At 49.1% G+C, this 24,965-nt stretch overlaps 1 protein-coding gene across 1 annotated transcript in view; it reads left to right on the top strand.

Annotated features, from left to right (window-relative positions):
• The window catches only part of U2AF2 (U2 small nuclear RNA auxiliary factor 2), a 124,396-nt gene that overhangs the window by 76,452 nt on the left and 22,979 nt on the right, over positions 1–24,965 (top strand). The window lies entirely within an intron of this gene.

The following is a 24,965-nucleotide window of genomic DNA, read 5'->3' as shown; positions in this document are numbered from 1 at the left end:
AAAGTTTTGATAGACAAAGCACATCTCATTCTCATTGCACCCAGATGGCCCAGGCAAATCTGGTTTCCATTACTCCTGGATCTTCTAGATGAACCCCTGATTCCCTTGGGCGACCATCCGTCCCTTCTGTCTCAACACAACGGCCAGTTACTGCATCCCAATCTACTCAATCTGAGTCTCATGACATGGAAATTGAGATATTTCACAATGTTCTAGCAGCAAGGCTTCCTGCTATACAGAAGTCCTATCAAGCAAAATGGAAGCGTTTTTCAGTATGGGCTCAGGTTCACAGTTTGCAGCACCTTCAGTGCCCACTGGACCATATCTCCTGCATTTGTCAAGCAGGGTTAAGACAAACACGGTCAGATATCTATCAGCAATTTCAGCGTACCACTCGTTGGTCATCAGTAAACCAATCTCACAGCATCTTCTTATGGTACATTTCCTGAGGGGTCTCAACAATCTTAGACCTCCATTGAAAACCCCTATGCCAGCTTGGGACTTCAATATAGTCCTGGATCAATTGATAAAAGAGCCCTTCGAACCACTGGGTTCTGCCTATCTCACTTTCCTTTCCTAGAAGACTGTTTTTCTTAGAGCGCTTACATCAGCTAGAAAAATAAGCGAGCTCCAAGCCTTGGTCACGTATTATCCTTATTTACAATTTTTTTCCAAACAAGGTACAGCTACAGACTCATCCTAAATTTCTGCCTAAGGTGGTTTCAGATTTCCATCTTAACCAAACCATCACTTTGCCTTCCTTTTTTCCACTGCCACATGTCTCTGAGGCAGAGGAAAGACATTTCTTGGATTGCAGAAGAGCATTGCTTTTTTACCTCAAAGCAACATCCCATCTTCGGAAATCTTTTCAATTATTCATTTCCTACAATCTACCTACCTGTGGTCAACCAGCAACATTTTTGCTACACAAGAGCTCAGCTACAGCCACCTGTTTCAATTGGGGCCCAGCTGCAGCAACCTCAATTGCAAACTTGAGATCCTTCTAATCCAGGACATTTGCAAAGCAGCTACCTGGTCGTCTGTATATGCTTATACCAAACACTACTGCTTAGACCAAAGTTTAGCTCAGGATGTTCGCTTTGGATTGTCAATTTTACATAACCTATTTGCATTATATAGACTTCCAGCTCCCACACGCTTTTTCAGCTTGGGACTCGCCATCAAGTGGGACTGGCATCCCCTCTACTAATCCAGTCTGCCGAATATCCAAGCAGAACCTAGGAAATTTCTTAACTGAAAATAGTATAACACATTCTGAACAGGAGTGGAGAAAAAACAACAAATACTTATAAACCACTGTTGGAACATGTGTAGAACATAAACCTGATACAAAAAACATCCCCACAGCTCACCAGCTGTGAGCCATAGCAGCTGTTCTTCTCGCTGGCCCTAGAAAAATACTAGAACCTGCAGAAAAATCCAAAATCTGCACGCGAGCAAAAACCCCACAATCACCGCTCAAAGTCAGATAGGGTGGGGAACTATACCGGTCTACAATCTAACAGAAAGAAAATTAGCAGGTAAGAACCTAATTTCTCCTTCTGTACGCTTGATAGACCGGTATAGTTCCTTACGGATGAAACGTACCAAAGCAGTACCCATCAAGGGTGGGACCCCTGAAGGGCCAACACCAGAACATGTTCACTGAATACCATGTCCCAACACGCTTGAACATCCACACGGTAGTGTCTTACAAAGGAATGCAGAGAAGACCAAACTGCAGCCTTGCAAATATTCACTGGAGGCACTAGAGAAGACTCAACCCAAGAAGCTGCCTGATCCGTAGTGGAATGAGCTTTGAGAAATTCTGGAACAGGCTTCTTTTTTTTTTTATTTTTTTTTTTTTTAATCTTTATTCATTTTTAAATATTACAACAAGTGTATAATAATCAATCAGAAAGATTTTTAATTAATCACTTGACAATCTTATTTATATTCCTCCAAATATATAAATATAAAAAAATCCCACCCCTCCCACCCATATATTAATAATTAACAATTATCATTCATAATCCCACCCCCCCTATATCTTATCCAATACTAAGATGTTTAAGATGTCTGATAATTAGAATAAATAATCAATGGCCCCCAAATCTTTTTAAACTTAGGATAATTTCCTTGTTGCATAGCAAGCACCCTTTCCATTTTATAAATATGGCATACTGAATTCCACCAAAAAATATAATTTAGTTTAGTGTAATCTTTCCAATTTCCTGTAATCTGCTGAATGGCAACTCCTGTCAATATCAATAGAAGTTTATTATTATTTGCAGAAATTGGGCTTTTAAATCTCATTGATGTACCAAATAATATAATATCATATGAAAGGGCAACATGATTTTCTAACAATGAATTAATTTGGGACCAAATTAACTTCCAAATGGCATTTATATAGGGACAGAAAAATATTAAATGGTCTAATGTCCCAGCTTCTAAACCACAATGCCAGCATCTATTGGACCTCAAACTATCCAACTTCTGTAACTGAACTGGGGTCCAAAAAGCTCTATGCAACAAAAAAAAAAATTATCCCAAGTCTGTCTCATAGATGCTGCCCTTGTAGTTTTTATTCTCCAAGACCAAAAACGTGGCACAGGCTTCTTCTTCAGAAGATAAGCGGTAGCAATAGTCTCCTTGATCCAGCGCGCAATAGTAGCCTTAGAAGCACCATCTGCCTTACGAGGACCCGCTAGAAGGACAAAGAGATGATCTGATTTCCAGATCTCCTGAGTCCTCTGCACATAAGAGCGAAGTACCTGACGGATATCTCAACTTGCGCAGCTGACTTTACTCAGAAGAGCCCTCCCAACTATCCAACACCGGGAGGACTACAGATTTATTGACATGAAAAGGAGAAACTATCTTTGGCAGAAAGGAAGGAACAGCTTGGGACAACCCGCTCCCTAGAAAACTCCAAGAAGGAAGCCCTACAAGAGAGAGCCTGCAGCTCAGAAACCCGTCTAGCTAAAGTAATGGCCACCAAGAATTTCGCTTTGAGTAAGGTCCTTCAAAGAGCAGTCACCCAATGGTTCAAAAGGAGGGTGCACTAGAACTGACAGAACCAGATTCAGATCCCAAAATGGAACAGAGGACCGCACAGGAGGCCTGATCAACTTGGCTGCCCACAGAAGCGAATCACATCAGGAATGGCAATCGAACACTGACCTTTCACTAACCCCGAAAGGCTGACAAGGCCGCAAGCTGAACCCGGAGAGAAGACCAAGTCAGTCCTCTATCCAGGCCATCCTGCAAGAACTCTAAGATGTTAGACAGGGAAGCGCGAGAAGAGACCACTCCACGTGCAGCACACCACTCCTCAAATATACGCCAAACCCTCGCGTAAGTCCAAGAGGTGGAAAGTCTGGGACCCCCAAGAGAGTTAAGATCACTTTATCTGAATACTCCTTCTTATCTAGGTGACCCCTTTCAAGCGCCAAGCCATAAGACCCGGATCGAACATTGGAATGGGACCCTGAGTCAGAAGGTCATCCAGGAGAGGCAGAGGAAGAGGATCCGCCATCAGATGCCTCACCAGATCCGCATACCATGATCATCGAGGCCAATCTGGAGTCACCAGAACTATGAGGCCCGGATGGCGAATATATGCAGAGAAGAACTCTGCCCACTAATGGCCGCGCCGGGGAAGACATCGAGGGGTCCCCCCCCGCCCCCCCCGTAGTGAACACAAAACCTCCTGCCACCAGCACATAAGCTTTACAAAGTGCCATTAAAAAGTCAGGGGGAAACACACACACACCCCTGTCGGCCTCAAGAGACTCCCTGCCATACCTTGTCCCTGTATTTCCAGAATAGGGGGAAGATCACCTGAGGTCACTGAGATGGAGGAGGTTCCCGCCAAAATTGGACTTGAAACCACCAAAATTGGAGCTCCTGCGGCCTGCTGCATCTGAAAAGCCTGGGACTTAACGGCGCTGAAGTCAAGGATCCGACCAATGCAAAAAGGGAATCCCAAGCTTTTCTGGCGGCAAGGGAATCCTTTTCTCCCTGGATAGTCAGTTTTGCATAACCTATTTGCATTATAGACTGTTATCCCAGGACAAGCAGGCAGCATATTCTTAACGTATGGGTGACGTCACCGACGGAGCCCCGGTACGGACCTTTTTAACTAGAAAGTTCTAGTTGGCCGCACCGCGCATGCGCGGGTGCCTTCCCACCCGAAGGAGGAGTGCGTGGTCTCCAGTTTCTTCGTTTCCGCGGAGCGAAGAAGACGCATGTGCTTTCAACGGCCGTTGAAAACTCTATTTTTGCCTTCCCGCTCGCGATTTTTTGATTCCTTTTGATTTTATATTTTGTCTTTCGACTTTAATTTCCTTAAAAAAAAAACAAAAAAAAAACCTTGTGTCTTTTCTTTTGTTTTTTGCAGCCGGCCCCGGCGGGGCCTGTTGTAATCATACAAGCCTCCGGGTTTGATTTCGCGGAGGCCGTGTTTCCCTTCATGCCCCCCCAACCGGGCTTCAAGAAGTGCCAGCGGTGTGCACGCCCGATCTCTCTAACTGACCCACACAATTGGTGCCTTCAGTGTTTGGGTCCAGAGCATCGGGCTGACACCTGCACCCGCTGTGCAACTCTAAAGAAACGCACTCTTAAGAACCGGCAAATCCAACAGAATATCCTTTTCGGCACCGGTTCTGCCATGGATCAGGCCCCGACGTCGACGGCACCGCCTAAATCGGCACCGACCACATCGACACCGCCTGATCCTTCTTCGGGGTCGATAGCGCCAGGTAAGCCGGCTAAGAAGCCTTCCACTTCCCTTGAGCGCCCTCCAAGTACAGCGGCGACTCCGGCTCTTCCGGCGTCCCGCCGATCCCGCAAACGCTCCGCTCCGATCTCGGTGAGTGCCTCGTCATCGGCCTCCTCATCGCCGGAGCGTCGAGCAGCACCTATGGTACCGAAGAAAACTAAAACGGTATCGGTGCTCCCATTGGAAGACCGCATCTCGGCCATCCTCCAGGACAAATTACAGGAGCAGCTACAAAAGCAACTCCAACAGCTCCTTCCGACTATACTGGCACCGCTCCTTACGGTACCAGACCGGCCCGAGCCTCGCACCATTCCTTCGGTGTCCACCCCCTCGGTACCGATGAACACTTCCATGCCGGTCTTATCTGCACAACCTGAACTCCAGACTTGTTCTGCAGAGGACCCTTCCCGGACCTAAGATCGACGCCGGTCGTCTCGGGACCGAGATCGGCACCATTCCTCCCGGGACAGGGATCGACGCCAGTCTTCATCCCCCGGCACCGTATCCATGCGATCTGGCAAGTCCCTTTCTAAAACCCACCATACTGAGCCGGCTATCAGGGACCCAGACTTATGGGAGCAATCCCCACTCGGTACCGAGGAGGATGCCTCTTCTACTGATGAGGAACCCTCCATGGCTGAAACCACTTCCAAGCCTGAGCAATCCTCCTTCACGAAATTCCTTCGGGAGATGTCTGCGGCTCTCTCAATACCACTGGAGTCCGACTCTAAGAAGTCCCAGGCCTTTTTAGATGCCTTGGACTTCGACCAACCTCCCAAGGAATTTCTCAAACTGCCCGTACATGATATCCTACGGGAAACGTTTTATAAAAATTTGGAAACTCCCCTTACTGTTCCGGGTGCCCCCAAAAAACTGGACAATTTATATCGGGTCATCCCTATTCCGGGATTTGACAAACCCCAATTGCCCCATGAGAGCCTCCTCGTAGAGTCCACTCTCAAAAAATCCCAGGGTTCCAGTGTCTACGCCTCCACCCCTCCTGGCAGAGAAGGGAAGACAATGGACAAATTTGGAAAGCGCCTGTACCAGAATGCCATGCTGGCCAACAGGGCGAACAATTACACCTTCCATTTTTCATTTTATATGAAACACCTGGTCCAACAACTTTCTGCTCTACAAAAGTATGTTCCTGAGCGTAAGGTCCCACTCTTCCAACAACAGATTTCCAACCTCCTCCAGCTCAGGAAATTCATGGTGCGCTCGATTTACGATTCCTTCGAGCTCACTTCTCGAGCTTCCGCACTGGCAGTGGCCATGCGACGCCTAGCCTGGCTGAGAGTGTCTGACCTGGATGTGAACCATCAAGACCGCCTCGCCAACGCACCCTGCCTTGGGGATGAACTTTTTGGAGAGTCTCTAGACTCCACAACACAGAAGCTTTCGGCTCATGAGACCAGATGGGACACCCTCATTAAGCCTAAAAAGAAGACTCCACCTGCGCGACCATACAGGCCTCAGTCCTCTTATCAACGTCGATTCTCTGCCAGACCGCTGAATCCTCCTCAGCAGCAATCTCGCCGTCCTCGCCAACAACAGCACACTCAGGCTCGCTCTCAGTCTCACCAAGCGACCAAGCCTCTCCCTCAGACTAAACCGCCTCAGCCCTTTTGACTCCTTTCTCCAGGGCATAGCCAGTCTCCACCCTTCGATGCCTCTTCCTCAACCTATCGGAGGCCGCCTCACCATCTTTCTCCAACGCTGGGAGGCCATCACATCAGACCTGTGGGTTCTCAACATCATCCGTCACGGATACTCACTAAGGTTCCAGACTCTTCCCATAGATCATCCTCCCGTAGAGTCTGCTTCTCACTCCTCCCAAACTCCACTCCTCCTCAGGGAGGTCCAATCCCTTCTCCTCCTCGATGCCATCGAAGAAGTTCCACTGGACCAAAGAGGTCAGGGATTTTACTCCCGCTACTTCCTGGTACCCAAGAAAACGGGAGATCTTCGTCCTATCCTCGACCTCAGGAACCTCAACAAGTGTTTGGTCAAGGAGAAGTTCAGAATGCTCTCCCTTGCCACACTTTATCCTCTTCTATCTCAGCACGACTGGCTATGTTCCCTGGACCTCAAAGAGGCCTACACTCACATTCCAATCCATCAGGCTTCACGTCGCTACCTCCGATTCCAGATACAGAATCACCACTATCAGTACAAGGTACTGCCCTTTGGTCTCGCATCATCACCCAGGGTGTTCACCAAGTGCCTGATTGTGGTAGCGGCCTTTCTCAGGTCCCACAACCTACAAGTGTTCCCCTACTTGGACGACTGGTTGGTGAAAGCAACTACGTCCCCACTTGTGCTGCAAGCCACTCATCACACCATCTCTTTCCTCCATCTTTTGGGGTTCGAGATCAATTATCCCAAGTCACATCTGCTTCCCACGCAGCGCCTTCAGTTCATCGGAGCAGTTCTCGATACCAATCAGATGAGGGCGTTCCTCCCTGCCGATCGGCACCGGACTCTGCTTCACCTCTGCCGGCAGGTGCTCCTCCATCCATCCATCCCTGCTCGCCAGATGATGGTCCTTCTGGGCCACATGGCCTCGACAGTCCATGTGATTCCTCTGGCACGACTCCACCTCAGGATACCTCAATGGACCCTTGCCAACCAATGGTCCCAGACCACGAATCTTCTTTCTCATCCCATCTCTGTGACATCGTCTCTTCAGCAATCTCTTCAATGGTGGTTGAACTCCTCAAATCTTTCCAAGGGCCTCCTCTTTCATCCGCCCCCTCATTCCATGATCATAACCACAGATGCCTCCCCCTATGCATGGGGGGCTCACATGGTGGATCTCCGCACCCAGGGACTCTGGACCCTCAGGAGCGTCAACATCACATCAATTTCCTGGAGCTCAGAGCCATGTTTTATGCCCTGAAGGCCTTCCAGCACCTCCTCTACCCTCAGGTTCTTCTCCTGTGCACGGACAACCAAGTCGCCATGTACTACATAAACAAACAAGGCGGCACCGGATCTCGTCTCCTGTGTCAGGAGTCCCTCCGTATCTGGACCTGGGCCACGGCCCGCAATCTTTACCTCAAGGCTGTCTATATCCAGGGCGAACAGAACTCCCTGGCCGACCAACTCAGCCGCATCCTTCAACCTCACGAGTGGATCCTGGACCCCCCCCCACACTCCACTCCATCTTTGCTCGCTGGGGCACTCCGCAGGTGGATCTCTTTGCAGCTCCTCACAACCATCAGCTACCCCAGTTCTGTTCCAGACTCTTCTCTCCGCATCGTCTGGCCCCGGATGCATTCCTGCTCGACTGGACGGATCGGTTCCTCTATGCCTTTCCTCCACTGCCTCTGATGTTGCGGACCTTATTCAAACTCCGCAAGGACAGGGCCACCATGATTCTCATCGCTCCCCGGTGGCCCCGACAACACTGGTTCTCCCTCCTGCTTCAGCTCAGCTCCAGGGAGCCCATTCCTCTTCCTGTGTTTCCTACTCTACTTACACAGCAGCATCAGTCTCTACTACATCCCAATCTGTCTTCACTCCACCTGACAGCTTGGTTTCTCTCGGGCTGACCTCTCCAGGGAATCTGTCTCAGCCTGTCCGTCGCATTTTGGATGCCTCCAGGAAACCTGCCACTCTCCAATGTTACCATCAGAAGTGGACCCGGTTTTCCTCTTGGTGTCTCCTGCACCATCACAATCCCACCTCATTGGCGGTGGAGACCGTACTGGACTATTTGCTCTCTCTATCCAATGCTGGCCTCAAATCTACCTCAATCAGAGTTCACCTCAGTGCCATCACTGCTTTTCATGAGCCTATCCTCGGAAAACCTCTCACGGCTCATCCTCTGGTTTCCCGATTCATGAGAGGCCTCTTCAACATCAAACCACCTCTACAGCCTCCTCCTGTCGTCTGGGACCTAAATGTGGTTTTGTCAGCCCTCATGAAACCTCCCTTTGAGCCTCTTGCTACTACTTCGCTCAAATTTCTCACATGGAAGGTGCTTTTCCTCATTGCCATCACCTCTGCCAGGAGGGTCAGTGAACTGCATGCACTGGTCGCTGATCCACCGTTCACTGTTTTTCACCATGACAAGGTGGTTCTGCGTACCCATCCTAAATTCCTTCCCAAGGTGGTTTCGGCTTTTCACCTCAACCAATCTATTGTATTGCCTGTCTTCTTCCCGAAACCCCATTCTCATCCCGGAGAACAGGCGTTACACACACTGGATTGTAAACGTGCCCTTGCTTACTACCTTGACCATACCAGGGCTCACCGTTCCTCTCCTCAACTTTTTCTGACCTTCGATCCCAACCGCCTGGGTCGTCCTGTCTCTAAACGAACGCTGTCCAATTGGCTTGCTGCCTGTATTGCGTTCTGTTATGCTCGGGCCGGCCTGTCGCTGGAAGGAGCTGTCACGGCCCACAGGGTCAGAGCCATGGCTGCTTCTGTGGCTTTCCTCAGTTCCACGCCTATTGAGGAAATCTGCAAGGCGGCCACTTGGTCTTCAGTTCACACGTTCACTACTCACTACTGTCTGGATACCTTCTCCAGACGGGATGGACACTTCGGCCAATCTGTGTTACAAAATTTATTTTCCTAATGGCCAACCATCCCCCCTCCCTCTCTGTTAGCTTGGAGGTCACCCATACGTTAAGAATATGCTGCCTGCTTGTCCTGGGATAAAGCACAGTTACTTACCGTAACAGGTGTTATCCAGGGACAGCAGGCAGATATTCTTACGACCCACCCACCTCCCCGGGTTGGCTTCTTAGCTGGCTTATCTTAACTGGAGACCACGCACTCCTCCTTCGGGCGGGAAGGCACCCGCGCATGCGCGGTGCGGCCAACTAGAACTTTCTAGTTAAAAAGGTCCGTACCGGGGCTCCGTCGGTGACGTCACCCATACGTTAAGAATATCTGCCTGCTGTCCCTGGATAACACCTGTTACGGTAAGTAACTGTGCTTTTTCTACCTCCCATATGCTTCTTCAGCTTGGGACTCGCCATCAAGTGGGACTGCATATCCCCTGCCTGTCTCCGGAGAAAGCAAGATTGCTTACCTGTAACAGGTGCTCTCTGTAGACAGCAGGGGAATGCAGTCACACTTGCCCGCCCATCATCCCAACGTTTCCTCTTTATAGTTAGTAATGAAACTGACAGGAGGAGGGGAGGGTGACTCTTGGAGTAGGGCAATCCTGCACATGTTCAGTAAGCTCAAAAGCTTACTATAGCTAAGGGAGAGTGCCGAAGTTATTAGGCTCAGTCAGAGACTTCACCTTCAAGTGTGACTGCATTCCCCTGCTGTCTATGGCGAATACCTGTTACAGGTAAGCAACCTTGCTGTCTTCCCTGGTTTTAGTGTAGGGCTGTTAGACTTTGTTTAATGGCCTTCTGGTCCTCGTCTGGTGCCAGAGGGGGGATCCTTTTGGGGGTCCATCTGACCTCAGGGGAGTCACGCTCAATAGGTCTAGTCCCTCCCCTCATTTTCTCCAGCTCCCCCAAATTTTTTCTATAGAGGTGCCTCAGTTGTAAGCCTTGCCACCGATATTGGCAAGGCATATGGCTTAGAGAGCCAGTGGAGTCTGTTAAAAAAAACCAAACAAAAACCTGAGGCAGTGCCGGTCTGAAGGGAAGCCTTCAATTGTCTGTTGTTGATTTTTATTGCTAACTATCACTTCTCTTTTAGCTGACTCGCGTATTGTGCAATGAGCACTTTTTTTTATTTTTTTAATAATTTCTTTATTCTTTTTCAAACTTACATCAAGTGCACAAAAAGAACAACATGAAATACTATCGTACAACACTTGAACATCATACATTATATTCTTAATATGTAAATTAATTAAAAACCCTCCCCCCTCCCATCTTTCTATACAATCATTAAAACTATCATATTCCTTCAAAATTTCAATTTTGCTACATCTTACCTTCCAATCTCCCCACCCCCCTATGTATATTATCAAAGAAAAATGATGCCTATTCACTACAAAATTCAACCATCGGTCTCCATATCTTTAAAAAAAATTTATAACTTCCTTTCTGTATTGCAATTGCTCTTTCCATCTTGTAAATATGACACAGGGAATTCCACCAAAACATATAATTGAGATTACTATAATTTTTCCAGTTGTTAGTAATATGTTGCATAGCAACACCCGTCATTATCATCAAAAGCTTATTCTTATGTGCTGATAATTGACTTTTTTTCCTCATAGACATACCGAACAGAACAGTATCATATGATATTTCCACATGATTTTCCAATAAGCAATTTTTTTGAGACCAAATTGAATTCCAAAAATTCCTAATGCAGGGGCAATAAAAAATTAGATGATCCAATGTCCCCACTTCTAGATTACAGTGCCAGCATCTATTAGATTTAGAGCTATCCAACTTTTGTAAACGAACTGGGGTCCAAAAAGCTCTATGTAATAAAAAGAACCAAGTTTGTCTCATAGATGCTGACACTGTACATCTCATTCTCCAAGACCAAATTCGTGGCCATTGAGAAGCAGAAATATTATGCTTAATCTCAATGCTCCAAATGTCTCTCAGACCAGTTTTTGGCTTTTTATTTAAAAATCCAGATAATAATTTATACCACTGTGCGGCTAGGTGTCCCATGAAATCAGCCTGGAAACATAGGAACTCCAAACTATATTGAGTATTAAGAGTTTTCCATTCAGGGAACCCCACCTGAATAGCCTGCTTCAGCTGCAACCATTTAAAACTTTGTGATTTATCAAGACCAAATCTAATTTGCAACTGTGAAAAGTCAAGCAGTTTACCATTTAAAATAACATCATTTAAAGTTCTTATGCCTGCTATAATCCAGTGTTTCCATAAGATTTGAGCTCCGCCAATTCCAACATCCAAAAGGGATGATAGCCCAGGAGGGGGCCGGTAGGGCTAGAAAACCCAGAGGAAAAGCGGGGGAGTGAGGTGGCGGAAATGTGGGGAAACCGAAAGCTACGAGGGTAAAGGCTGAGGGCAAAGCAGAAGCACAGGGAACAGGAGAACTGCCCGAAATTCAAGGGGAGGCGTCCCAGGTAAATACGGAGGTGGAGGAAAAACGACGGGACCTGCGGTGCTTATACGCAAATGCAAGAAGCCTCATGGCCAAGATGGGTGAACTAGAGGTCGTAGCCAAGGGGGAGGACCTGGATATAATTGGAATTACAGAAACATGGTGGACAGAGGAGAATCAATGGGATGTGGCGCTGCTGGGGTACAAGCTCTACAGGAGGGACAGGACCCACAAGAAGGGGGGAGGCATAGCACTATATATAAAGGACTCTATCTACTCGGTCGGGATGGATATGGCAAAGAAGGCAGAGGGGCTGGAATCGCTATGGGTCAAATTGCCGGGAAACAAGGGTGCAGGCATAAAACTGGGGCTGTACTATCGCCCACCTGGTACGCCGGAGGAAATCGGACACGACTTGGAAGCTGAACTGAGACAAGAATGCAGGACTGGAAGTGTAACAGTGATGGGGGACTTCAACTACCCGGGGATTGACTGGAGTACGGGTCACTCCAACTGCACTAGGGAAACAGGATTTGTAGAAGCTGTGAGGGACTGCTTCATGGAGCAACTAGTCAGGGAACCGACACGAGGGAGTGCTACTCTTGACCTCATCCTAAACGGATTAGGGGAGCCTGCAAGAGGGGTAGAAGTGGGAGGACCACTAGGCAACAGTGACCACAACGCGATCCGATTCACATTAGAAAGGGGGACACCCACAGTAAGGAGGACCGCAACAACTGCGCTCAACTTCAGGAAAGGGAACTATGTTGCTATGAGGGAAATGGTGGGGAGGAAGCTCAAAAACATCCTTAGGATGGAGACTGTAGGAAGCGCCTGGACCCTATTCAGGGACACCCTGCAGGAAGCACAAAGAATGTACGTCCCAAGTTTCAGGAAAGGCGGCAAGAACAAGTGGTCAAAGGACCCGGTTTGGATCTCAACAGAAGTAAAGAGGGCAATAAACGACAAGAAAGTGTCCTTCCGGAGATGGAAAAAGGACCCAACGGAGGAAAATCACCAGGCGCACAGGAAGTGCCAAAAGGAATGCCACCGAGAGGTTAGAAAAGCAAAAGGGAAATACGAAGAGGGGCTGGCCAGGGAGGCGAAAAACTTCAAGGCATTCTTCAGTTACGTAAAGGGGAAGCGACCAGCGAGAGAGGAGGTGGGGCCGTTGGACGATGGGGATAGGAAGGGAGTGATTAAGGAGGATAAAGAGGTAGCTGAGAGGTTGAACACGTTCTTCTCGTCGGTTTTCACGAGAGAAGACACATCTAATATACCGGACTCAGAGGAGCTCATGAGTGGGGAACAGGCTGAAAAATTAGAACACATAGAGGTAAGTAAGGAGGATGTCCTCAAGCAGATAGACAGGTTAAAATGCAGCAAATCGCCGGGCCCGGACGGGATCCACCCAAGGGTTCTGAAAGAACTAAGACAAGAAATAGCGGGCACAATCCAGCATGTTTGCAACCTATCCTTGAAAACTGGAGAGGTACCAGAGGACTGGAAATTGGCGAATGTCACACCTATCTTCAAGAAGGGATCGAGGGGTGACCCCGGGAACTACAGGCCGGTGAGCCTGACTTCAATTATAGGGAAGATGGTGGAAGCTATGATCAAGGACGGTATTTGCGAGCACATCGAGAGATATGGCCTACTGAGAACAAGCCAGCATGGATTCTGTAAGGGAAGGTCATGCTTAACGAACCTTCTGTACTTCTTTGAGGGAATAAGCAGTCGGGTGGACAATGGGGAACCTATAGACATCGTTTACCTTGATTTTCAAAAGGCTTTCGACAAGGTGCCACATGAAAGGCTGCTTAGGAAGCTGTGGAACCACGGGGTGGGAGGGGATGTACACAGATGGATCGAGCACTGGTTGTCGGGTAGACTGCAGAGGGTCGGAGTAAAGGGACAATACTCTGACTGGCGGGGAGTCACGAGCGGTGTGCCACAGAGATCGGTGCTGGGGCCGTTACTCTTCAACATATTTATCAATGACCTGGAAAAGGAGGCAAAGTGCGAGGTTATAAAATTTGCAGACGATACCAAACTGTGCGGCAGAGTTAGGTCCAGGGAGGAGTGTGAGGACCTGCAAAGGGACCTGGACAAGCTGGAAGACTGGGCAAACAAATGGCAAATGCGCTTTAATGTGGAAAAATGCAAGGTCATGTATATAGGGAAAAAGAACCCGTTGTTCAACTACAAATTGGGGGGGGGCATTGTTGGGAGACAGCAGTCTAGAGAGAGACTTGGGTGTGCTGGTGGATGCATCACTGAAGCCATCTGCACAGTGCGCAGCAGCCTCGAAAAAAGCCAACAGGATGCTGGGCATCATAAAGAGGGGCATAACAACCAGGACGCGGGAAGTCATCATGCCATTGTATCGAGCGATGGTGCGTCCACATCTGGAATACTGCGTTCAATATTGGTCGCCGTACCTCAAGAAGGACATGGCGGTACTTGAGAGAGTCCAAAGGAGAGCAATGAAACTGGTAAGAGGGCTGGAACACTGCCCATACGCCGAGAGGTTGGATAGGCTGGGGCTCTTCTCTCTGGAAAAAAGGAGGCTCAGGGGAGATATGATAGAGACCTTCAAGATCATGAGGGGCATAGAGAGGGTGGATAGGGACAGATTCTTCAGGCTGAAGGGGTCAACAGGCACGAGGGGGCATTCGGAGAAACTGAAGGGAGATAGGTTCAGAACAAATGCAAGGAAGTTTTTTTTCACCCAAAGGGTCGTGGACACTTGGAATGCGCTACCGGAGGAAGTGATCAGGCAGAGTACGGTACAAGGATTCAAACAGGGATTGGACGGATTCCTGAGGGATAGGGGGATCGTGGGATACTGAGAGAGGTGCTGGGATGTAACACAGGTATAGAAAGCTAACCAGGTAATAAGTATAGAAATCCAACCAGGTCGTGCATGTGCAAGACCGGAGGGTTAGGACTTCGATGGGAAGATAGGACTCAATGGGAAACCAAGGTGGCAAGGGGGCCCCTTCTGGTGACTCAGACAGGCCGTGACCTGTTCGGGCCGCCGCGGGAGCGGACTGCTGGGCGGGATGGACCTATGGTCTGACCCGGCGGAGGCACTGCTTATGTTCTTATGTTCTTAATTCGAATCTTGGAGTTTATCCATAAAGATTGATTTGTTGATTTGCTTATTGGAATAGATGTTAGATTACTAATGTATCTCAAAGTTTTCCATGTATCAATCAAAATTCTGTTCTGTTTATATCTTCTAGGCATTTTTATACTAACAACATGAACTAAATGTAAAGGAAACATAAGACGCCACTCCAAATATAACCAATCTGGAGCATTATCATAGAGTTCTGGGAGGATCCAATACATACCCTGGCTTAAAATATAGGCTTGATGGTACCTATAAAAGTTTGGAAATTTAACCCCTCCCTCCTCAATTGGCTTTTGTAGAGATACTAGAGCAATCCTAGGTCTTTTACCCAGCCAAATAAATTTCGTAAGAATACCATTAAGTTTTTTATAAAATGACCCCTGAAAAAATATTGGTATCATACTCATTTGGTAACAAACTACAGACAGAATCATCATTTTAATTGTTTGCACTCTCCCCCACCATGAAAGATGTAACGGATTCCAATGAATGAGCACTTTTTTAAAAGGAAAAAGTGCTTGTGCTCCAGACATGAGGTCGATGTGGCCGACCTTTGCTTGTGGTGTGCCAGCCGCTGCAAAGGGGAATCCTCATCTGCTTCAGGTGCCGGCGTCCTGGGATTCCCCTTCGCAAGTGCCTCACATGTCAGCAGCAGGCAGTGGGGAAGACCGGGCTTCCCTCGCCGCCCACACAGATTTTCCCAGCTGCTGATGGTCTGGGAAATAAAGTTTCCCTTACCACTGATAGTACTGGGGATTCTCTTACAGCTGCGGCTGGGGCAGTTCAGGCCTCTTTGCCGCTGCAGGCCTTGGGGGAGTTTTTTTCGGCAGGTTTTGGAGGGAAGCTCCTCCATTTTGTCTGCAGCCTCAGGTGACCTTCCTCTTGTTTTGAAGAGACAGGGGCAAGCTTTTGCTGGGTCTCCTGCTTTGGCAGTGAGTCCTACAGGACCGCCAGGGTGTTTTTCTAAGACAACATTTTATTCAAGGACTTCATTGTTATTTCTTTGCTGACTGTCCACCTCTTCTTGTTGTAAACCGCCTCAAACTACTTTGGCTTTGGGGGTATATAAAAAATATTATTATTATTATTTTTCCCCTGATTTTGTTTTAGCCTTGTGCAAGACTTCAGGCGGCCAGGGGTGGTTCTTCCGCCCTGGGGGTCTCGGGTTTTTTTTTTTTTTTGTTGTTGTTTTTTTGGGGGGGGGGGGTTTGCCCTCTGACTCCATTCCTGTTCGGCCCCCCTCAGCACCGGTTTTGACCTCGTCCCCCTTCCTCTCTGTTTCATTCAAGCAGCCGAGGTTTTCTTGGGACGATGATCGTTTGGAAAGACCTTTCCCTTGAGGAGGACTTCGACCCCCTTGGTGGACTTCCAGGATCCGCTTGGGTCGGATGCTGCTGGCGGGTGTTTTTCTGAACTACCAGCTGGCGAGGATGTGTCTGTGGTGTGCATTTTTCAGCGGGAAGAGCTCCAGGAGCTGATTCTTTGGGTTTCCTCCGTTTGCGTTTCGAGGAGGATGCAAAGGAGCCTCCGCATGTTGTGGATCCCTGCTTCAGGGGATCCACTCGGCCTCCTTCTCTTTTCCTATACAACAGGATATTCAGGATATTGTGCTTGCACAATGGAAGGCGCCGGAAACGCCTTTTCGTTTTGCGCAGTCTATGGCCTACCAGTATCGCATCCCGGAGAGGGATAGGGATACCTTGAAGTCGCCAGTGGTGGATGTGGTGGCTTCGGTCATTGCGTGACAGCATATGGTGCCAATATGGTGAGCATATGGTGCTCAGCTTTGTGGTACTCCGAAGAGAGTAGATTAGAGTTTTGATGTGGCTGCCTTGGCATTCCAGGCAGTGATGTATGGTGGTCTGATGGCTCGGGCTTGTTTTTGAAGCATGTCCTTGACTTGGGAGTCTGACAACTGATCCTTGGTGGATCATGAAATTGCTTAGATTGAGATGGGGTGGTTTATCTCTCGGATGCCATGTATGATCTATTCCGGGCTTCAGCCAAATCTCTGGCTCTCGGAGTGGCGTTTCGCAGTACGTACCCTGTGGCTTCAGGGTTGGTTGGTGGGTGGATGCATAGTAAATTTCAACTTTGTGGTTCTTTCCTGTTTGGTGAGGAGTTGGACAAGTTGGTTCAGGCCTTGAAGGACTTCGAGTTGACCCGTCTTCCTGAGGACCGTCCTCACCCACCTTCGCAGGGTGACGTCACCTGGGAGCGTTTGCATGATTTTTGGCAGTTCCGCCATAGTCAGGGGAAAGTTTGTTTTTTTTTCCTCCCAGGGGCCGTTTCTTTCATCGTATGCAGTCCTGTCACCCACCCGGCTCAACGACTCTTTGTGGGCCCTTCCCCTGGTGCTGGTGGGATCCCAGTTGAGAGAGTTTTACCAGGATGGGCTGAGATAACAACGGATCAGTGGGTCCTGGAAGTGATTCAGGATGGATATTCTCTGGAGTTTTCCTGGCCCTTGCCAGATTGTTTCCTCTCTTCTCCTTGTCAGGTGGCTTGGAAGATGCGGGCTTTTTGTTGGATGCTGCAAAGGTTGCTTGACCTCAAAGTGGTGGTTCCAATGCCGCCTCAGGAGTTTCGCACCAGCAGATATTCATTTTATTTCATGGTGCCCAAGAAAAAGGGGTCTTTGGCCCATTTTGTATCTGAGGGGTGTCAACAGGGCACTCCAGGTTCCATCTTTTCGCACAGAGACCTTGAGATCTGTCATTCTGGCGGTCCAGCCTGGGGAGTTTCTGACTTCTCTCAATCTGACGACCTACTTGCATGTTCCAATTCAGATCTCCCATCAGCATTTCCTTTGCTTTGCAATTTTAGGGAAAGCACTATCAGTTTTGTGTGCTTCCGTTTGGTCTAGCCACAGTTCTACTGACTTTCCCCAAGATTATTGTGGTCATGGTAGTGGCAGCCTTACACAAGTAGGGCATTCTGGTTCATCCCTATCTAGACGACTGGTTGATTCGAGCAAAATCCGTTCGGAGATCTCCTGGTTTACGACTCAGGTTGTGGAGTTCCTGCAGTCACTGGGATGGGTGGTCAACTTGTCCAAAAGCTGGTTGACTCCGTCTCGGTACGTAGAGTAACTCTGAGTTCTTTTTACACCATCTTGGGGAGAGTCTTCTCTACAGAGTCCGATGGTTCAAGTTGCAGTTGCAGTCACAGATTCGGTTTCTGATGGATTGTCAGTGTCCTTGGGCACAGGATTTTCTTCAGGTTTTGGGGTCAAAGGCAGCCTCCATGGACATGGTCTGGTGGACTCGGGCTCGCATGCGCCCACTTAAGTATGCTCTTCTTCGGCGGTGGTTGCCTCAGATGCACAATCTGGATTTTCCTGTTCCTCTTCGAGGGTTAGTTTGTCACAGCCTCTGTTGGTGGCTATACTCTTACAATCTGGTGCAGGGATTGAGTCTGGTTCAGCCTCGATGGACAGTGCTTCTCACGGACGCCAGTCTCCTTAGTTGGGGAGCTCAATGTCTCGGTCCCTCGGCTCAGGGCAGCAGGTCTCTGGAGGAGGCTTTCTGGTTGATAAGTGCTCTGGAGACCAGCCCCCATCTGGTTGGCATTGCTAGCGTTCTAGACCATTGTTCTTCAACCTTTTTACACCCGTGGACCGGCAGAAATAAAAGAATTATTTTGTGGACCGGCAAACTACTAGGACTAAAATTTAAAAACCCCGTTTACGCCCTATCTCCGTGAGCTCGGTCCCCACAAACCATCTGATTCCATCTACACAAGCCGCAATTATGATTTTATAAGAACATAAGACGTTGCCTCCGCTGAGTCAGACCGGAGGTCCATCGCGCCCAGCGGTCCGCTCCCGCGGCGGCCCATCAGGCCCATTGCCTGAGCAATGGTCCTTGACTATTTCAGTGTTGTATCCACCATTACTCCCAGGTCTCTTTCAAGGTTACTTACCCCCAGCAGTGATCCCCCCCATTTTGTAGCTGAACATCGGGTTCTTTTTTTCCTACATGCATGACCTTACACTTCCCTATGTTAAAACTCATTTGCCACTTATTGGCCCACTCTTCCAGTGTCGTCAGATCCTTTTGGAGATTTTTGCAGTCTTCCGTTGTTTCAACCCTGCTGTATAGTTTGGTATCGTCTGCAAATTTAATGACCTCGCATTTTGTTCCCGCCTCCAGGTCATTTATAAATATATTGAAAAGGAGCGGTCCCAACACCGACCCCTGCGGCACCCCGCTCGTGACCCATTTCCAATCTGAATAGTGACCCTTCACTCCAACCCTCTGTTTTCTGCCTGCCAGCCAGTTTTTGATCCATCGGTGGACCTCCCCTTGTACCCCGTGGTTCCATAGTTTCTTAAGCAGTCTTTCGTGTGGTACCTTGTCGAAGGCCTTTTGAAAGTCAAGGTAAATAATATCTATGGATTCCCCTTTATCCACCTGTCTGTTCATCCCTTCAAAGAAGTGTAATAAGTTAGTGAGGCATGACCTACCCTTGCAGAAGCCATGCTGACTTGATTTAAGCTGTCCATTGGCTTCGATGTGTTCACAGATGCTGTCCTTGATCAGCGCTTCCATCATCTTTCTCGGGACCGAGGTCAAGCTCACCGGCCTGTAGTTTCCCGGGTCGCCCCTCGAACCCTTCTTGAAGATTGGCGTGACATTTGCTATTTTCCAGTCCTCTGGGATCTCTCCAGTTTTTAAGGATAGGTTGCATATTTGTCGAAGTGGCTCTGCTATTTCGTTCCTCAGTTCCTTGAGTACCCTTGGGTGAAAGCCGTCTGGACCTGGTGATTTGTCGCTCTTTAGCCTGTCTATCTGCCTGAGGACATCCTCTTGGCTTACCTCTAGTTGGGCCAGCTTATCTTCCTGATCACCATTTACGATCTCTTCTGGCTCCGGAATGTTGGTTGTGTCCTCCCTCGTGAAGACTGACGTGAAGAACTCATTTAACTTGTCAGCCATCTCTTTTTCCTCTTTTACCACCCCCTTTCTGTCTCCATCGTCCAAGGGTCCCACTTCCTCCCTTGCTGGTTGCTTCCCCTTAACGTATCTGAAAAACGATTTGAAGTTTGTTGCTTCCCCCGCTAATTTCTCTTCATATTCTCTTTTTGCTTTCCTAACCACTCGGTGGCACTCTTTCTGGTGTTTTTTATGCTCCTTTAGGTTGTCCTTTGATTGATCCTTTTTCCATTTGCTGAACGATGCTTTCTTGTCACTTATCGCCTTCCTCACTGCATTTGTTATCCACACTGGGTTTTTCGTTCTGTTTTTTTTTTTGCACCCTTTCCTGAACTTGGGGTCGCACAGGTTCTGTGCTTCGTGTACCACGCCCTTGAATAGGGTCCAGGCTTTTTCTACGGACTCTGTCTTCCTTGCGTTGTTGAGTTTCTTTCCCACCATTTTCCTCATGGCATCATAATTCCCTTTTTTGAAGTTGAGTGTTGTCGTTGCGGTCCTTTTCACCTTCGATGATACAATTTCTAACCTGCACTGGATCATATTGTGATCGCTGTTCCCCAGTGGGCCTAGTACTGCCACCTCCTTTGCAGGTCCCCCTAGTCCGTTGAAGATTAGGTCAAGAGTGGCATCTCCCCATGTTGGTTCCATGACCAGTTGTTCCAAGAAACAGTCCCTTGTGGTTTCCAGGAATTTGGCCTCCCTTGTGCAGTTTGAGTGCCCGATACTCCAGTCTATCCCAGGGTAGTTGAAATCCCCCATCACCATCACCCTTCCGCTTTTGCTTACCTGCCTCAGTTCAGCTTCCAGGTCCTGGTCGATCTCTTCCGATTGCCCAGGTGGTCGATAGTACAGACCTAATTTCATGTCTGCTCCAGATCCTCCCGGTAGCTTGACCCATAGTGATTCTAAGCCATCAGCCCCTACTGTTGTTTCAATCCTGGTTGAAGGTATGGATTCCTTTATGTATAGCGCTATTCCTCTACCCTTTTTGTGTGTCCTGTCCCTCCTGTAGAGTTTGTACCCTGGTATGGCCACATCCCATTTGTTGTCATCAGTCCACCACGTTTCTGTGACTCCAATTATGTCTAAGTCCTTTCTGCTGGCTATGACTTCCAGCTCTCCCATTTTGGCCTCAGACTCCTAGCATTGGTATATAGACAAAGTAAGTCCCGGTTGGTTGCCTTCCCTGCTGGTTTTCCTCGTGGTCTGGTGCTCCTGCCGTCCCCCTCATGGGCTGCTGGACCTCGAGCCTCGCCTTGGTCATCCTCCTCCTGTGGTGCGCCTGTTTCGTCCTCAGCCTGATTCCCCATTTTTGGTTGTCCCTCTGGTTCCGGTTGCTCTCTGTTATTACTGCCCACTAGTTTCCTCTGCTCCCTGGGCCCCTGCATAGCGTCCTTAGGTCCTTTTTCCAATAATTCCCACTCAGTCCCGAGCCCTTGTTTACAGTGTCCTTGCTCAGTATCTTTAGTTGATACTTTTGTCCGATGTGTCAAGGCCAGATCGACTATCGGCTTTCCCCTTTTTCTCAGTTTAAAGCCAAGTCTATGACGCTCTGGACGTTGCGTGCCAGCATCCTCATCCCAGCCATGCTCAGATGCAGTCCGTCTCTCCTATAGAGCTTGTTCTTCCCCAAGAAAGTAGTCCAGTTCCGAATAAAGTGGAAACCCTCCTCTTCACACCATTTCCTCAGCCAACCGTTGATTGTTTGTAGCTCACTCTGCCTCCTTGCGTCTGCTCTCGGTACTGGCAGGATCTCCGAGAAGGCTATCCTTCGTGTCCTCATCTTCAGTTTCCTCCCCAGGATCCTGAACTGGTCAGTTAGTGTAGTCTTATTGTAGTTCCTCCTGCTGACGTCGTTGGTTCCTATGTGGATTACTACTGCTGTCTCCTCCGTTTCGGCTCCCTCCAGGATCCTCTCAATTCTGTCGATGACGTCCTTCGTTCTTGCCCCTGGGAGACATGTCACCAGTCGGTCCTCTCTCCCTTCGGCTATATGACTGTCCACTTCTCTCAGGATTGAGTCTCCCACTACAATAGCAGATTTCCCCTTCCTCAGCTGTCTCTCAGGTCTGTGTCAGTGGCGCAGTCTGCTAGTCCTTCCTCTTGGCTCCTTTGGGTCTCCGTCTCATCTGCCTGTCCAGATTCTCCGCAAGGTCCTCCTCCTATGGCTTCTGGTTCTCTCCTGATGTGCTGGTGGTCCTGTGCCTCCACCATCCTGCAGGCCTCCTCGATGAATTTCTCCAGCTCTCTAACTTGTTCTGTGATGTGGTTTTCTCTGGTGGTGTCTTCAATTGACCAGCACTGTCCCTCTATGGTGCAGAGTCCCTCCAGCTCCTGGACTCTAACCTGCAGTCTCCTGACCTCCTTCTTCAGGCTCTCCAGTTCCTGGCATCGACCGCATATGTATGCCTGTCTCCCAGAGGGGAGGTAGTCATACATGTGGCACTCGATGCAGTATACTGGGTAGCACTGCTGGGTTCCTACTGCCTCCATTGTTGTTCTCTTGTTCCTATGTCCCACGGTGTGTATGGGTGTTTCCTGGCGCGCAGCTAGCTGAAAGAGTGGAGAGAGAAAAGAGAATGAGTAGAGAGAAGTACCTGTGGCTTTTTTTAAAGAAGTTATATATTGAACGTATTTTATTAAAGTATAAAAAGAAACAATATTCTGAACAATTGTGATTTTATAAATACAAATATACAGAGCACTGATCAACAAAACACCTGTCTTCCCTCCCCTTCACATATATCCCCTCTACTATCAAGAAAACTGAACAAGCCAAGTTCATAGAAATATCATGCTAACAGAATACTGCAGTCCCCAGTTATGTCTCTAGCAGGATATATATTTCAAATCTGATATATTCTTATCACAAAATAGAAATAAAATTATTTGTTTCTACCTTTTGTTGTCTCTGGTTTCTGCTTTCATCTTCTTTTCACTCTCTTCCTTCCAGCGTCTGCCCTCTCTGTCTCTTCAATCCAGCATCTGCCCCTTCCATCTGCTGTCTGACCTCTCCCCCTTCCATATGGTATTTGTCTTCTTTCTATGCCCCTCTCCCTTTTCCATCCAGCCTATGCCCCTCTCTCCTTTTTACACGATTCACTCCAGTTTCACTGCTCTCTTAATTTTTATCTCTCCTACACCAGATCTAGCATCTTTGTCCCTCTCAATTTCTCTGCTGACCTCCCTTCCCATCTCATTCCTGTCTCTCCCCTTCCCCTCCTCTAATCTCCCTGCAAGCAGTTTCCTTCCTTTTTTCTTCTCCCTTCCCTCCTCCCCCTGTCCAGCAGTAACTCTCTTCCCTTTCCCTCCTCCCCTCCCAGCAGCATCTCTCCTTCTCCCTCCCTCCAGGTCCAGTAGCAGCTGTCCCTTTTTCCTCCTTGCCCAGCAGCTTCCCAGACTCCTTTCCCTCCTCCCCTCCCAGCAGCATCTCTCCTTCTCCCTCTCCAGGTCCAGTAGCAGCTGTCCCTTTTTCCCTCTTACCCAGCAGCTTCCCAGACTCCTTTCCCTTCTCCCCTCCCAGCAGCATCTCTCCTTCTCCCTCCCTCCAGGTCCAGTAGCAGCGGTCCCTTTTCCCCCTTGCCCAGCAACTTCCTAGACTCCTTTCCCTCCTCTCCTCCCAGCAGCATCTCTCCTTCTCCCTCTCCAGGTCCAGTAGCAGCGGCCCCTTTTTCCCCCTTACCCAGCAGCTTCCCAGACTCCTTTCCCTCCTCCCCTCCCAGCAGCATCTCTCCTTCTCCCTCCCGGTCCAGTAGCAGCGGTCCCTTTTTCCCCTTGCCCAGCAGCTTCCTAGACTCCTTTCCCTCCTCCCCTCCCAGCAGCATCTCTCCTTCTCCCTCTCCAGGTCCAGTAGCAGCGGTCCCTTTTCCCCTTGCCCAGCAGCTTCCTAGACTCCTTTCCCTCCTCTCCTCCCAGCAGCATCTCTCCTTCTCCCTCTCCAGGTCCAGTAGCAGCGGCCCCTTTTTCCCCCTTACCCAGCAGCTTCCCAGACTCCTTTCCCTCCTCCTCTCCCAGCAGCATCTCTCCTTGTCCCTCTCCAGGTCCAGTAGCAGCTGTCCTTTTTTCCCCCCTTACCCAGCAGCTTCTCTCCTTCTCCCTATCCAGGTCCAGTAGTAGCTGTCCCTTTTTTTTTCTTTTTTCCACCATGCCCAGCAGCTTTCTCCCCTCCCAGCAACTCTCCTTACTTGCCAGCGCTGCGATTCAGTAAGGCAGCCTCGGGTCCTTTGTTGGGTCACACCGCCTCTGAGGAAAGCGGAAGTTGCATCATCAGAGGCGGCCCGACTCAGCAAAAGCTCCAAGGCTTCCTTCAATCGCTGCGTTTGTAAGGAGAGCCGCTGGGAGGGGAGAAAGCACAGGGTGAGGCTCCCTATTATCTCTCCGGCCCTGCGCGAAGGACAGCTCCTCGATCTTGCCGGTCCTGCGCGGACCGGCAGGAAATTGAAGAAGTTGATCTCGCCGGTCCTGCGCGGAACGGCAGGAATTTTCTGGGGACCAGCACCAGTTCGCGGACCGGCAGTTGAAGAACTGTGTTCTAGACGTTGCTGAAGGGCAAATAGGTTCGAGTTCTCTTGGACAATGCCACGGCGGTGGCTTACGTCAGTCGTCGGGGGAACTGAGAGTTGTTAGGTGGCACAGGAGGCTTCTCTTCTCATAGCTTGGACTCATCTTCTGGACATCTCAGGAGTGGAGAATGTCCAGGCGGACTTCCTCAATTATCACATGCTGGATCCCAGCAAGTGGTGTCTCAGTCTTGCGGCCTTCGAGTTGATCAAATCTTGGGCCAGCCTGTCATGGACCTGATGGCCACGAGTGTCAATGCCAAAGCGCCACAGTTCTTCAGTTGGTGCAGAGATTACCAAGCTGAGGGGCTGGATGCTTTGGTGCAGCATTAGTTGAAGGATGGCCTATTGTATGTTTTTCTCCCTTGGCCGATGGTGGGCAGAGTCTTTCTTTGCATTGCTCGGTATGCTGGCTACATGATCCTGGTGGTTTCAGATTGGCCCAGGCACCCGTAGTATGCAGATCTGGTTCATCTTTACGGAGAGGGTGGTGGATGCCTGCAATACGCTCCCGAGAGAGGTGGTGGAGA

The sequence above is a fragment of the Geotrypetes seraphini genome, chromosome 10 (genome assembly GCF_902459505.1).
Source record: "Geotrypetes seraphini chromosome 10, aGeoSer1.1, whole genome shotgun sequence".
Lineage (NCBI taxonomy): Eukaryota > Metazoa > Chordata > Amphibia > Gymnophiona > Dermophiidae > Geotrypetes > Geotrypetes seraphini.
Note: the sequence above shows the minus strand (reverse complement) of the source record. Positions and strands in the feature narration are given on the sequence as shown.